This window comes from Phocoena phocoena, chromosome 1, assembly GCF_963924675.1.
Source record: "Phocoena phocoena chromosome 1, mPhoPho1.1, whole genome shotgun sequence".
Lineage (NCBI taxonomy): Eukaryota > Metazoa > Chordata > Mammalia > Artiodactyla > Phocoenidae > Phocoena > Phocoena phocoena.
In genome coordinates this window covers 185598183-185614554 of record NC_089219.1, presented here as the reverse complement: position 1 = coordinate 185614554, position 16372 = coordinate 185598183, and positions in this window count along the sequence as shown.

Below are 16372 nucleotides of genomic sequence, written 5' to 3'. Positions count from 1 at the left end.
AGTAGTTTGTACCTCTTACTCCTCTCCCCCTATTTTGCCCTTACCTTCCCTCTCCCCCATGGTAACCACTACTTTGTTCTCTGTATCTGTGAGTCTGCTTCTTCTGTGTTATATTCGCCAGTTTGTTGTATTTTTTAGGGTCCTCATGTAAGTGCCATCATGCAGATTCTCTAGGAGACTTCTCAGAGCGGCACGGCTGGGCCTGCTGGAGAACAGGGTGGGTGCCGGTGAGCTGCTTCAGAAGGGCTGGTGGTCGCAGAGGAGGGAGACCTGGGGGGAAGGAGATGGGTGTGGGGAGCCGTGGGGGGACTGGGAGGGGTCGGGGAGATGGTGGTGAGACAGCAGCCGTTTAGGAAATGCCCGTGTGGGCAGTGACTCAGGTCACCCACGAGCAGGTGTGCAGGTGGCCGCTGACCACCAAAGCGCTAATCATAGCCGCGAGGCCGTGTCTTTCTGGCCACGCTACTTGCCTTCCATTAAAACGGAGATGATACGGTCTACTTCCTGGATCACTGTGAGACGTGGTGGAGAGAGTGCCTGTAAAGGACACAGCACACAGATGGTGCACACGGCTGTCTGTGAGCACAGCCGTGTAGAAATCCTCCCCGCGACCTTGCCCACCTGATCCCCATTTGGGGGGAAGCCACGCGTAACTAACGTACTCAGGACCAACATCGAGCCCTCGGGGTACAGCCTAAATTACACACAGGCTCTGCCAGACTTACCTCCCGTCCAGATGAAGAAGTGCCACCAGGAAGAGTGGAAGCAGGGGCCCAGGGTGGGGGGACCCAGGCCCTTCCCACTGCCCCTGGGGCCCCCTTGGTTAGAAGGAGGCTAGAGAGAGCCAGCAGGTCAGTATCTGTCAAGATTCCTCGTCATCAGACTGAGCTGTGCCGCCACGATCTCCACCGGCACCGCTAACCGGGCTGCGTTCCAGTGGCCCAGAGCCCTGCACACACACGCACACACGCATGCACACGCACATGCACGCCTGTCCCCCTGCCCGGGAAGGGAGGGCAGGTTACCCACCACGCCTGAGTTCCCAGAGCCTGTCGCCCACCAAGCCCAGAGGAGAGGGCAGAATGGGACCCAGGCCAGCCCTGGGAGCCTTGGCTGACGCCCTGTGGCGAGGGAGGTGGGCCTCCGCGCTAATCAAGACGGATGAAAGGACAAACGGAACTCAGAAAGCGGTTCGAACACCAGCAATTAGTTATACTCGACTGGGGTGGTCGGGGCAGCCGTTTGGAGCTTTCAACTATTTGTGCAAAGGGAGACGTCAGACCCCATGCTTTCCCCACTTCCAAACCACGAGTGACAACACGCCTTCCCCCCTCCCGTGGGTCCAGCCGCAATGGTCTGTTTCTCCAGCAAGTCCCCTCCCAGCAAGGTCTCTGGAAGACCCCTCCCCTGTCCTCTAATCTTTGTCATCACCCTGTGTTTCTACCCAGGCCTCTGAGTCTCCAGGAACCTTCAGATGTGATCTTGCTGTGTTATCACAACAGCCTGTGATATTGGACTATTTCCTGATAGATGACGTGGTGAATCTCGGGCTGGGGGAGAAGCGCTTGGGGTGCAGGTAACACAGGGCTGCTGTGTGGGCCTCGGGGCTTGGGGCCCAGGCGCCTGGTGGAGATTTAGTGAGTGGAGTCTGCTGAGTGGTGTCTTACACACACACACACACACACACACACACACACACACACACTGCGAGCTCCCATGAGTTCACTTAGCCTCAGAGGCCGGGGTCCTGGCTGCAAGGGCGACCTCATTCCTCCACTTCCTGTGTCTTCCTCAGACTGGTGCTTGCCTGTGCTTTTCTTTGCCAGATTCCATCTTTAACAAATACGCCCTGCAGAAGGGGGTCCACATGGGCAGTTGGCCTCGGCCACACTCTTACTGCCTGGGGTCGGTTTTCACAGATGGAGACAGAGCAGGTTTTCACAGATGGAGACGGAGCGATAATCCTCTCTTTCTCCAGGAACACTGCAAATAAACAGGGTCAGGACACACAAGTGGGCACATAGTGAAACGTCAACTCCTGGGCCGCGCTCGGGCGGGCGTGGGTTCCCTGAGCTCTGCTCTCTGTCTGGAAGCCCTTCTGCTCTGGTTTCTCAGTCGGCCACCACGTTCTTCCTGAGCTCCGCGCTCCCGCTGACCTCGCTGGTCCCCGCTGCTCCTCTGAGACCCAGTTTGGAAGTCCCGGTGGCAGGCAGACCCTAAGCAGCCCCCATTGTCTCCGCCCCCTGCAGGGCTTGTGTGGACCCCGCCCCTCGAGAGCCACTGGCCTGGTGAGCGGACGAGTTGTCACGTCCGCAATTAGGGCCACGTAAGACCCCGGCGCCCATCTCACTCATCGCGGTGCTCTCCCTGCCTCCTTTCGACCAAGGAGAGACGTCCGTGTTGGATGGGCCCACGTGGCAGGACCGAGAGTGGCCTTTGACCAACGGCCCGCAGGGACCTGGGTCCCACCAGCGACCGTGTGAGTTTGGAAGCAGGTCCCTCCTGGTCAGACCTTGAGACGACACCCCGTCCTGGCCGCCAACTTGGTTGCTGTCTGTGAGAGCCCAGAGCAGAAGGCCCGGGGACACGCGCGGATCCCTGGCCCTTAGAGGCTGTGAGATGATGCACTATGTTATCTACACCGCAGTCTGTGACGAGTCGTCGCTCGGCAACGGCTAGCGAATCAGATGCTGTCGTCCGCAGGAAGACCGACTTCCCTGCTGCCAACGGCTGTCCTCACATGAAGGGAGGTCGGGACAGACAGGGCCAGCCCCGCCTTCCCGTCCTGGCATCTCCCTGCTGGCTGCCCCCCACCTCCCCTGGCCGCAGAGCCGGGCTCTTCTTTTCCTTTCCCCGAGAGCAGCATCTCTCCCCAGGGCAGGTGAGGTAGCCCGGCAGAGGCTGTTAAGTCCCCGCCCCAGACTGCCCACGCCCACGGGAACACCTGGGTCCCGGGCACATCCTGTGGACGTAACCCTCCCCAGGCCTGCTGATGGCTCCCTGGGCCTGGGCCTCTGCTCACGCATGCGATGTTGGCAAACGGCCCCAGCGCTGTTTCCTGAGGGACTTAAAGCTGCCCACCCTGCCAGAAGCCAGGAAGGGCGCGGGCGCGGCTGGCGGGGACCCTGGCAGGAAGGGTGTGCCCAGGGCACATGCGTCTCCTCTTTGGTCACCACCAGCACCCAGAAGGCCTTTGTTCAGGACTGAACTCTGTCGGGCCCTGGGAGGAACTGTGGACCGGCTGGAAGGACCCATCCTGGACCCAGAGTGGGGCTGCTGAGATCTGTTTGCTCAGCCCTCCCTCACCAGTGTGTGTCTAGGGAGCTGGATGTGCATCTCTGGCAGACAGTAAATCCTGTAGAGATGACCCAGGTGATGCTGAAGGTCTCCAGCTGTCCCAAATCATTTTCCCTCCCCACCTCTCTGTCGCTGGATCCACTGGGAAAGTTATAATGGTCTGAAGGGTGTGAAAATGCTTCGTGAAGTTGGGACAACTACCCACCACGGGGATCATTATTATTAGTCTCCGAGGAGCTGGACCAGGACAGCCTCATCTCCAGGTGTCTGGGGAGGCTGACTGCTAGCACGTGGACCATTGTGACGGTTTCTCCGCCGTGTGGCTGGTGATCAGGTGTCACGGGGCTTTCATAACTACCATCGTGTTTGATCTTCCCACCGCCTGGAGCAGAGATGAGCCCTTCTCACTTTGCAGATAAAGAAACACACTCCGGAAACTTTGGGTCATTTGCTCAAAATCACATAGCACTTGCCTGATGTTGGGTCGGAACTGGGGTCTGTGGGCCGAGCACGGGCTGGGGCAGAGCAGCGAGGGGACGCCGGGGGTGCCAGGGAGCAGGGCCGCCAGGAGGAACAGTGACACACACTGAAAGCCGGGCCAGAGTAAAGGATGGGGGTTTACGTCCCTGCCTGGGTGACTTAGGTGGGTGGCTGGGCTATAATTACGTCTTACCGAAGGCTAACGAGGGCTGGGACTCTGCTGGGTGCCCAGTAAGAACTGTAAATAATTCAATTAATAAAGCAGCAAAGGAACACGGGTGGAACAGAGGCTGTGAAGACAGGGTGGGAGCTGAGGTTTTCGGAAGGGAAGGGGCCGGGGGCGGAGCCACCACGAGGAACAGAAGTGCTGGCTGGGCCCCGTGCTGGGGTGGGCCCGGCGCTCCAGGGGCAGGCGTGCGGTGTGAGCAGGTCATGGCCGCTCGGCCTGGCCCCATGGCCCTGATCTGCCCTTCCCGGAGTCACACGAGAAAGACAATAGTCCCAGAGAGACTCCTTCTGGGGACAGGACAGGCGGTGCCAGGCTGCCTGGCAGGACAAGGAACCCTTGTGCTCCCTCAGCCCAGATCCTTCTCCCTCCTCCCTGGCCTTGGGCGGTGGTCGGAAGTTCAGATCCTGGGCTGGAGGAGGTTGGGAGCTCACGCCAGGGACTGGTGCTGGGCCGGGTCCCCCGGAGGTCTGGGCAGCGAGCCGGAGGGGCAGGGGCTGGGTCCTGGTGCGGCTCGAGGGGGCCTGCCTTGACCAGAGGGCGGCCTGATGCTGAGCTGTGCAGCCCTTCCTCCTTGGCCCTCACGATGGCCCTGGGCACAAAGGGGAGGGAGGCTTAGGCCCACCTTACAGATGAGAAAACAGAGTTCAGAGAGGTGGAAGGCTCTACCCGAGGCCACCCTGGGGTTCACGCCAGCGCTGCTGTGGGGACAGGACCTGGGTGCCTGTCTGAGTGTATCCAGAGGCGCAGGCCATCTGAAGGGTGGGGAGGAAGCCCTCCTCCCATCCATGGCTCCACCTTCCCTCTGCTTCCCCTGCCGCCTCCACCTGGCCAGGCTCGGCCTCTGGGGCCCAGGCTGAGCCTGCAACATCCCGGAGAGGGGGCCAGGGTCCCAGCCAGACAGCTCTCATTTACTCAGCTTTTCCTTGAAATTCCACACACTCTGGGCGTTTGGCGGGAGCCTGGAATGCTCTTCATCTGAACAATCTGTCTTTCAGGGCGCCTGCATCAATCACCCCATTGTTCCTCCCATTTCCTGGACCGCTCAGGCTGGGGGGCACCCGGCGCTGGCGAGGGGGGCGCCCCCTGGTGTCCCCATCTGGAGGCCCTCATTGCAGTGCCGGAGCTGAGCTGGTGACAGCGGCCTGAGGGCATCTTCCGACCTCTGGGAGGGGAGAACCCACGACGCAGGCGGTCAGGCACTTCATGAAGAAGGGGTGCAGCTGTGAGAAAGGACACTCCCCGGGTCCAGGGCCAGGGTTCAGCCTGAACTGCCCCCAACATCTGTGCGGCCTTAGGTGACTCGGCATCCTCTCTGGGCCTCGGGGGCCTTAGCCATAAATGAGAAGCTATCCCGGGGCTGGCGCACACGGTGCCGCAGTCGTGGGCGGGGCCCGGAGACAGTGCACATGGGGCTGCAGTGGTGGGCGGGGCCTGGGGCTGGTACACACGGTGCCGCAGTCGTGGCTGGTCTGAATCCCCGCTCTGCCACTTGTTGGTCAGGTGTGGCCGTTTGCCTGGATGAGCCTCAGTTTCTTGCTCTGTAAAGTGAGCTTACTAACAGCCACTGCTCATTATTTGTGGAAGCCGTATTCGCAGATCAGCCCCCTTGCTAAAATTTATTTGTAACCCCTGATCACTGCTCACGGGGCCTTTATGGTCACTCACGTGCAGGGGGGTGAAAAGTGTCACCTGCGGCACATGTTCCCAGCTGGCATTAAGCAAGACGACGTCTGCCTTCAGGTTTCCGTCTCATACTGTAAACAAGTATCTGGTGCCGCGTTTTTTGCATATTTGGGATTTTGTCGGTGATTCCAGTGTTTAAAATGGTCCCCAAGCTGATGCTGCAGGGCTCTCTGGTGTTCTGAGCTCAAGGAAGCTGGGACGTGATTTTTGGAGAAAACACGTTAGATGGGCTTCGTTCAGGTGTAAGATCTAGGGCTGTTGGCCACGAGTTCAATGTTAATGAGTCTTCGGTACATATTAGATAAAGTGTCTTTAAACAGAAATATACATAAAACAAGGTCATGTGTTGACAGGTTGGTGAAAACGCTGTGACCAGAGGCCCCCAGGAGCCCAGCCCTGTGTGTCCCAGGCACCGTGGCTCAGGGTTTGTCAGGTGAGAGTTCGGTGATGCTGGAACAAAACCTCGAACGACAGGGATCGATGGCACTGGTCGCGCAGGTCCCGGAAGCCCTGAGGCTTGGCTGCATCCAGTTGGCCAGTAGCTCTGCAGTTATTCCTGCTCCATGACGCTGGAGTCCACAGGTCCTTCTCCTGACCTCTGAGCCTCCTGTGGGGTCAGCTGCCTAGACGTGGGACCACCCGCCTCCCACTGCCAAGGGCACACGTGGGACCTCACCGCCGGCTTCACTCAGGCCTGGAGCTTCCAGGCAGTGCTTACTCCATCTGGTTTCAGCACGAGGCCCTCGGAACCCTCGATGCCCACAAAGGCTCTCCTCGGACGTTATCTCATTTCATTCTCGCGACAACCCGTGATGGCAGCCTTTTTAAAAAAAATTATTTATTTTTACTTTTGGCTGCGTTGGGTCTTCGTTGCTGTGCGCGGGCTTTCTCTAGTTGCGGTGAGCGGGGGCTACTCTTCGTTGCGGTGCACGGGCTTCTCTTTGCGGTGGCTTCTCTTGTTGTGGAGCATGGGCTCTAGGCACGTGGGCTCAGTGGTTGTGGCACATGGACTCAGTAGTTGTGGCTCACAGGCTCTAGAACGCAGGCTCAGTAGTTGCGGCACATGGGCTTAGTTGCTCCGTGGCATGTGGGATCTTCCCGGACCAGGGCTCGAACCCGTGTCCCCTGGATTGGCAGGTGGATTCTTAACCACTGCGCCACCAGGGAAGCCCCCGTGATGGCAGCTTTGCAGTCCCACTTTACAGACGAGCCTGAAGTTCACGGAGCCTAAGTGGCCCGTCCAGGGTCACCTGGTCGGTGGGTCAGTTCTGCAGAGTCAGGAAGTTCCCTCCTCCAGGCTCCCCTGTTAAGACTTCAATGTTCTGTGCATGGTCAGGGCCACACCTGCTCACTGACACTTTAGTGACAATGAAGGCATTGAGGTCCCCAGGAAACTGGCAGAGAGCCACGAGATAAACGTCTGAGCACCCCTCCTTATGCCTCTGCCTCCGCCCCGGGCAGCGGGCTTACAGCTCACCCAGGGCACCCCACGACTCTGCCTACCCTTTGCCTGTAGTCCTGGTGGGCTGAGTCTCCAGCCCCACGGTCACCGTGGTTACCTTCCTACACGTGATGTATAACCCCCCTCCCCCCTCCCACCCGTCCCTCCCACCCACGCCTTCTCAGTGAGTTTAGTTTTTATCTGGTTAAATTAAAAGTCTTTACATAATTTGACCATGTAAATACTTTTCACAGCAGAGCCGGAATTATGATTAATATTAATATTATGATTAATATCCCCTTTTTCCAGCACCATGATTTTCTCTGAAGCTTAGTTCTGCCTTGTTTACATTTGCTGGGTTGTCTGTGCGTTCACGACTCAACGGGCTTCCGTTTTTCTGGTGGCAGAGAGAACTCAGTTCATCGGAACCCACGGGGGATCTGGGACAGTTTCCTGCTCCCCTCTCCCTCCTTTCTTTTCTTCCATGACTCCCCCGCCCCGCCCCTGCTCTAACCTGTGCTGGTCATGCTGGTCCTTGGCCACAGCTGCTGGTCACTGGGTACTTCCTCCCTACCGACCTGGGACTTCCCTTTGCCTCTGCCCTAGTGACTCCCTGTTCCTGGCACCAAGCCCTCCCCTTCTGTGGGTTGTCCCTTCATTTTGGTGAAACCCAGCCTCCAGCAGCTTCTTGAGAAAACAGACAGGAGAACTCGGAAGCTTCACATATTTAAAAACATCTTTCCTCCACCCTCCAGGTCAGTTGATGGTTTGGCTGGGCACCTGAGGCATTCTAGTTGGAAATCTCCCATAGGATTTTGGAGGCATTTCCTATTGTATCCTGGTTTCTGGTACTGCTACTGAGAGGCCTGTAGCTGCCCGAGTTTTCAGGCTTTTGTGTGTGACCACTTTTCCCTCCGGAAGCTGGTCTGGTCCTCGGGTTTTTGGCCCTCATGGAGCTGGGCTCATCGCTTCAGTTCTGAGAGGTGTGGGCTCAGCGTCTCTGGTGACTGACTCCTAGGCTGTCTGACCCTCCATAGCTCCAAGTAGTAAAATACTGGGCCCCTTGGATGGGCCTTTAATTTTCTTACCCTTCCTGATCAATTTCTTTTTGTACTTTCTGGAAGATTTCTTCCACTTTCCCATCCAGCCCGTCTACTGAATGCTTTATGGTTGCTATCGTGTTGCTGACTTCCGAGGGTTCTTTTTACTTTCCGAGTGTTCCTTTCCTTTTTTCTATAGCATTCTCTCCCATTTCATGGGCACGGCATCTCCTCCATCTGGTTTTGAAGTTTTGTTCCGTTCCTTGCATTTTGTGCTTTCCCCAGATTAGTTTTGAATGTTTTAGTTCCCTTCAAGTCAGCCGTTTTTCTCAAATATCTGGCCGTCCCTCAATGTTCATGTATACAAAGGAATCGGAAGCACTGAAAGGCCGTTGGAAGCTCTGTGTGTGGGTGCGGCTGGGGTCCTGCGGTCTAACTCCAGGGGTCCCGCGGCCTCACTGCAGGCCTGTCAGACTTCAGTGCTTTCCTCGGGATGGTTGCTTTTCCTGGATCCGAATCTCCACCCTCTTGCCAGGGCGTCTGAGGCTGGCTGCCAGCGTTTCCGGAGCAGAAGTGGGAGGGGTGGCTATTACCCCTCCGTCTGTGAACTTTGCTCCATCCTCTTGTTTTCAGTGTGATGCCCGTATCCTGAGCTATGCCTGCGCCTGTGTCATTGACTGTGCCGACACCCGCTGTCTTCCCTGCCTTCTAGGGTATCCTGCTGATCTCGTTCTACCCACATCTCTTTATCTCCTCCTCTGAATTCCTTCCCCTGCCTGCCTTTGCACGTCCGACCCCTCGGGGTGTCATCCTCCCCCTGTCTCCCCCCTCCCCCTCTTCTCCTATCCCCACACCCTGCCCGTATTCTCCAGGCCTTCGCTGGATGCACTGGTGATTCCCAGTCTGCCTGTCCAGGTACCATGTCACCCTGGAGCTCTGCACTGGGATATCCACCTCCCACCCCCCACCCCCAGCTACCGGCCAGGCTGCTGGTCCATCCCCTGAGCATCTTGGGTGCCGTCTGTCCAGTGTGGACCTCGTCAGCTTCCTCCCAAACCAGCTCTTCCTCTGTGATGTACTTCTGCTTCCAGTTTAAGGCACCATCCTGTCGACTGAGCCGATTGGTCTAGATTCTTTCCTTCACCCCCCACTGCCTCTGCCCCTCACCTCCCAGCACACAGCGTCAACAGCTAGAGCTGAAGACCATCCTCCGGACGGCCTCTTGGATCTGTTTTGCTCATAAAAAAATGTTGTCTGCCATTCCGGTAACAGCAGCCCCTGCAGCCGGGCCCCCATGCTGCGCCCTGAGGGGACTCAGGATGGAGCAAAACAGGATACCGGCCCTAGAGAGCTGAGATGCCTATCTCAGGAATAATTTCAGTGAGCCCAGACTCTGGCATCTTCCCATCCATAGAAAGGTCCCCAAATATAACGTAACTCATAACTTTTAGGTCGTGAGGTTTTCCTCGGTCGAAGTCTCGTCTGTTTCACGGCACTGCTGCTGCCTTAACTCAGGTCCTCCTCAGCAGCCACCCTTATTATTATTATTGCACTGTTGTATTTTATATGACTTATAGTTAAATCTTTCTATATTTGTTTATTATCATTATTATTGTAATTGCCTCTGAACTGGTCGCTTGGTCTCCAATTCTTCCACCCTCGGATCCAGCTTTTATTCTGCAGTCTGCATGAACTTTCTAAAATTCACATCTTCCTGTGTCACCTGGAAGTTCTACAGCCCTTTAACAGACCTCTAGTAAATGCACGGAGTCCAGGCTCCTTGGCACCTGGGGCGCAGACCAGGTTTGGGGACTTGTCATCACCCCACAGCCACTCCCACATCACCTCCTGCTTGTCCCAGCTTAGTCCTTTACACTCTAGCGAGAGCAAGCTGCCTATATCCCCCCCCCCATGCATTTTCCTGCCACCGTGTCTGCTCGGACCACCCTGGGTCTGTAATGCCCTTTCTCCTTGGTTGCCTGACAAACTCCGATGTTTCCTAAAAACCCTGGTCTCCTCTCAGAGAATTCATCACACCTCATCAGAACTACGATGACGCACATATGGTTATTACGATTGTTTGGGGAGCTTTTTATATATTTGTGTGGACAGCAAAGCAGGAGGTGAAGGCTCCCGTCTGTCTAGATTTTAGTCTGAATCATGAAGAATTCACATTTATGGAGGTCGGGGAGAGGATAATAGGTGAGGTGTAGCAAGTGTGTACTTCACCCCGGGTGGGACCCCCTGAATTGTTGTGAGGCGATTGTCCATGGGGGAAGGTGTTGGTGAGAATGAATATCATTTTGTCACAGGCTCTGAAATACCGTGGTTCCCTGGCCTCCATGCTGCTCTGGAACCTTAATATCCTTAGTGTAAAAGCAGCAGGAAGTTTCTTCATACCTTTGCGTCTTAGGCATCAGAAAACGCCCACTCCCTGCAGACCCCGCTCAGCAGCGCCCTCTAGTGCCGGCCCTTCCCCTGCAGCCCTTTCTCAACATCACCCGGTCACCCCAGAGAGGAGCCGGGCGCAAGAGTCCCCTCTCTGGAAGGATTGTGAGTCCTTGGGGACAGCTGTGTACACACGACTGGATCGGACCCCCCCCCCTCCGTGTGTCCTTGACTGGGTTTCGGAGGGTCTTGGAGCCCCCAGCCTTGGTGTGCCTGTGAACGTGGATGACTTCCGAATGACGTGTGTGAATGTTACGGATTGCAAAACTTTCCAAAGGAAGTTCTAAGTCCCCCCAAAATAAAGAACCCCTTAACCACTTAGATCCTCAGGGGGACTAAGACGCAGGTACCCTCACGTTAAGGAAGGTAAACAACCACTGTCAAAGCAGCTACATGGGGGTCACAGTAACTGCACTGCAAACGTGTCTACCATAAGCTGTGTTTGTTGGTCTCCGGGTTTAGCGCTGGGCTCAGCCCAGCTCACCTGTGTGGACACGTGTGGACAGCAGGGAAGGCTGAGCGGGTGATGGATTCGGACCCGACTGGGGACGCCTGACTGTATCAGCGGGGTAGGTGGGTGGGGAGGGATGAAGTGTAGAGAAGTAACACAAACGACCGTGTGTACGTGGTCGCTGGGTCACGAGTAAGTCACACACACACACACACGCGCACGCGCACACACACACACACACACACACACACACACACACACACACGTCCCGTTGCGCCCTCTGGTGGCGAGGATGAGAACTAGAATTTAGGCAGTTTTCTCGCCCAGAAGGACTGAAGTGAAAATCCCAGTTTCAAGCTGTTCCTTATCAAAGTCTCCCTAACTTTAAGGCACATTTTGTGAAACCACAAAGCCACAAAATCCCCAGGTTAGCCATGGCCAATCCACACACAATAACTTGGCTGTTAAGAATTTCTTAATTATTCCTGTTTTTGGCTGCCACTAGACAGGAGCGAAAATCATACTTCACTTTTTGTTGATCATTTTTCTATTTTTAAGCTTTATTTGATAGATGAAATAAATTAATCAGGATAATAATAATCTGCTAAAAACAGAACAGTGGTTCTCACACTTTGGGGGCTCAAGACCCCTTTACTTTACTGAGGGCTCTAAAAATCTTTTGTCGGTCATGATTACCAATATTTACCATATTAGAAATGGAAATGGAAAAGAATTTCAATATTGATTGAGTTATTTAATAATCAGAATAATAAGCCCATCTTACATCTTATTATGTAAGCCCAAATAGGTTTACATAATAAGCCTGTGTAACATAAAATATTTTAAATAATGTTATAAATAACAAATGTATAAATACAAATAAAATACATTATCATTAGTTACTATAAATAATAGTTTTAATAATAAAATTACAAAGCAAAAATATCTAATAAGGGACTTCCCTGGTGGTCCAGTAGTAAATAATCCACCTTACGACGTCAGGGGACGAGGGAACTAAGATTCCACATGCCACGGGGCAACTAAGCCCGCGTGCCGCAACTACTGAGCTCGCGCCTCAACTAGAGCCCGCGTGCCGCAAACTACAGAGCCCACACGCTCTGGAGCCCGCGCGCCACAACTAAAGAGAAGCCCGCACGGTGCAGTGAAAGATCCCGCATGCTGCAACTAAGACCCCACGCAGCCAAAAATAAATAAAATAAAGAAATAATAAATAAATCTTAAAATATATATATCTAATAAAAAGAGTGGCACTGTTTTACACTTTGACAAATCCCTTTAATGTCTGGCTCAATAGAAGACAGCTAGGTTCTCATATCTGCTTCTGAAGCCAATCTGCTGTAATATGTTTTGTTTGAAGTTCACAAACAGTATTCAGACTTACACAGATAGGTAGTCGGAAAAGAGAGAAGTAGAATATTTGAATCATCTTTTCAGAGTGCTGTGAATACTCTTCTTGGGTTTCTGCATCAAAACTCAACAGGCGGGAGTTTCCTGAAGGTTAGTTCCGACGTGGAATCTGAAACCATATCAATGAAGTCTTCATTCTTCAACGAAGTTGCACGAAAACCCCCGTTTATCCTGCACTTTGAATGGATCTCTTACCGGGGTGATTCTCTAACGCTGCTCATTGGTCACTTGGAAGACATGCAGATCTTCCCAATGTGAACACGGTTCACACATTACACCGTGAGTCTGTAAAACTTTCGTTCTTTGACATCACTGCCAATCTTATCAGAGAGGTTTACGTGCTTGGGAAACTGTCCAGCTCACAACGGCAGATACAGATTTTCCCAGATTTGCGTTTTCTCCTGAAAGCTTGAATTTTTTAATTGGCAGCTGTTTCCCTCGAGGTGACAGGCCCACTGTATTCCCTTTTGAGAAACAATCTACCAACATTGAAGTCCGACTAAATACAGTTTTCAGTCAAGTGAAAATGACACGCGAAAGTGGCGGCTTCCACGTCCTCACACCTGCAGGCAGGCAGAGGACCAGCTCCCCGTGTACCAGCTGGATTCAACAGAGCTCCCTGAGCGCTGTCTTCTGCCTCATCAAGGGCGCTGTCACGTGAAACTGGCTTTTCCCCAGTGAGCGCGTCGCCGGCAAACAGTCTGCTGCCGCCACCCTGATTCCTGCTGTGACATCAGCAGGTTTGTCTGCTGCCGCGACCTTGATTCCTGCTGTGACATCAGCAGGTTTACCTGTGTCTGCCTTTGCTCCCGTTCAAAAGTCCATGACGGGGAAGAGGTGGGTCTGCCGGCAGGATCAGGTTCATCTCTGCCCTGCTGGTTTCCTCAGCCTCCATCGGGGTGCAGTTCTGTGTCTGCAGCATCGTGTCCCCTGCTGGACCAGCCAGGAGCAAGGCGAGGGCAGGACTCCGGGCTGTGGACCCTCCTACACACAACCCCTCTGACAAGGAGAGGAGACGTGGGTGGAGGCTGTGAGCGGACCTTTGGCTGGGTGTCTGCACTGGCGGGGGGAGGGACACACACAGAAGGGGCCTCCGCTTTCCCGAGGCCGCTCCCACCCCTCTGCCCCAGTGTGGAATGTATGGGACCCCCGAAGCCGGCCCCAGAAGGAGGTGCGGGGCTCTGGAGAGGTCATCTCACTCTGGCTAGGTTTTGAGGGAACTTCCTGTAGAACCCCTGATCTTGAGAAGGCCCCTCTCTAGCCAGCTCCGCCCCAAGGTGCCTGCAAAATCCTCCTGGGGTGAGAGTGGTGGACAGAGAGAGTGCACGGCCCTCTGCTGCGTTGGCACCCGTGTCCCCCTGGCACTCCTGGCCCCGGCCTGGACGCGAGATGGAGGGGGGTGGACATAGCCCACGGTGACCTCTGAGGGCTCAGTTTCACATCCACAAAGGCCCAGCTGCCCAGCTGCTGTCTCTATGTCTGTCTGAGCTCATTGTTGGAGGGGAAAACGGTTCATCACCTGTGTCAACGTCAGCGAGAGTTTGCGGCTGCTCCTCCCTGGGGGAGGGGGCAGCTGGGGCCTGGACACTCCAAGTGCCAAGAGCATGAACGAGAAGCTTCCCAGCCGACCCTTCCCCCAGGCCCCTGGCCATGGGCACCCCGACCATATTCCAGGACCCCAGGAAATAGCAGGATCCCTCCTGAGTCCTAAGAGGCGAGTTCCTGCACTGTCTTTGGTCAGAAGGCTCCTCTCCGTGTTCCCATCGGTCCTCTCCTTTGCTCCATGAGCACTGAGTAAGCACCTACTGTGTGTCAGGCACCGTGCCGGGCGCTGAGTATACAAACAGGAGTGTGACGTGGGGCTGACACTCAGGTTTCTCCAGGTGATGAAACAGATGACGTCAACGGGCTAAGTGCAGGGAAAGACGGATGCACCGGGGCCTGGACGAGGGCTCCTAGTCCGGTCAGGGTGGTCAGGGCAGGCTTCCTCGAAGAGGCAATGTTCCACTGATACTTAGAGGGGGGTGGGGTGAGAGAAGGGCCTTCCGAGAAGCATCTGTGGCTCCAGGAGCTTTGAGGAGAGGGTGTGTGGAGGTGGGGAGGCTGAGAGGAGGCCACAAAGGGCGGGCGAGCCCCCTGCGGGGTTTCTGTTTCATCCTTGAGGCCACAGCTGGAGGAACTGGGGACGGGACCGTGTCCTCATTTTAGGAGGGTGGTTCAGGTGGCCGCAGGATCCCGGAGAGGTTGCAACAAAGTTGGCAAAGTGGGGTGGCTGAGCAGAGACGGCAGAGGGCAGATGGGGGACTCCAGGCAGGGAGCAGGGCAGAGCTCGGAGCTCCGCTGACTGTGGGGCGGGGGCGGGGGATGGCCCTCAGGTTTCTGGTCTGGCGCCTGGGTGTGGCGATGCCATTTTCTGTGGCGTGGTGACCAGAGGAGGGGCAGGGGCCAAGGGGACGTGTGGAATGGCCGCTGGGCACACGGGCCACACCTCGGGGCCCTCGGGCAGGAGACACAGATTTAGTGCCAGGGAGGCTGGAACTCTGTCCCCACTGACTCATCCTCCCCTCTTAGCTCCAGGACTAAGTTCGTCCCTCTGACGAAGACGAAAATCATTTCTGGGAAGAAGGACCAGAGTGAAAGCGGTGAGGGGGGTGTCAGGGCACCCAACAGCACCCTCTAGGCCAGGCTTGCTATGGAACCCCAGGCCTGGGTCAGTGCCTGGGATGCAGGGGGCCTCCCGCAGGTATAATGAAGGAATCAACGAGCGAACGATGGCGGGGAGTGTGGGCGCCCCCAGAGTTCAGGCTTTGGAGAGTTGGGGGCAAAGGCAGGCGATGGGTCAGGGCAGTTCCTGGCTGGGCTGTCTGTGCCCGGCTCACGGGCTCTGTGGCGGGTGGCAGGCGGACAGCACAGGCTATTGTCCAGACCTCCAGCCCCAGGGTTGAGTCTGCCGGGGGGTGAGGTTGGGGGTGCCGACTTGGTTTACCTACAGGGGTTCTTCAAGTGTGGTCCCCAGACCTGCAGCTGTAGTAATATCACCGAGACCTTGTTAGAAATGCAAACTTCCAGGCTCTACCCCGGACCTGATGAATCAGGAGCTCTGGGCCAGGGACCCCAAATCTGCATTGACCAAGCCCTGCAGGAGTTCTGAGGCCCTCAATCCACTGGGCCAGCGGAGGCCCGGGCTGCTGTACACCACGCTGTGCCCTGAGGGACAGAGAGAGGTTAGAAGCCCCATCACTGGGGAGGGAGTTGGGTGTGGGGAGGTGACATGGCGGGTGCAGGCTTTGGAGGAGAGAGTGAGGAATGCTGACGTCCAGCTGAGCAGGGACTCACCCCCTATCTCCCGGCCCGTCACCGGCCCCCCCAGGCCTCCCGGGAGGGGAGGGAAGGGCCCCTTCTCAGGCGTCTCAGCACTGAAAACTCTAAAACAAACCTCCTACAATTTGGTAGGAAGAGGATCAGTGGGTAATTCGGGACATCACTTGTGGTTTTCGTGCAGGGATGAATTATACGGGGCTTGGGAGCCCAGGGCTGGTCTGCTGCAGCCAGCACACTGGCTGGGGACAACACATGAAGGCAGTGACGGTGGCTCCTGTCTATTGCCGGACGTCGCAGGGTGGGGCTGGCGAGGGAGCACAGAGGCCTGGGTGCTGGTCTCAGCTCTGCTTCCGCTTCGCTCTGGGGCCTTAAGTGAGTTGCTCAACCATCCTGGGCCCCGTCTCGTCATCAATAAGATGGAGCTCATCGCAGCCCCTGCCTCAGGCCGTTCCTGGGGGGCTGCTGTGAGAACGTCCCGGCTGACTGCTGACGTTTGTTAAGCGTTGGCGAGGCCCTCTGTACAGGTGGCCTCATTACGCCTTGCAGGGACCCCC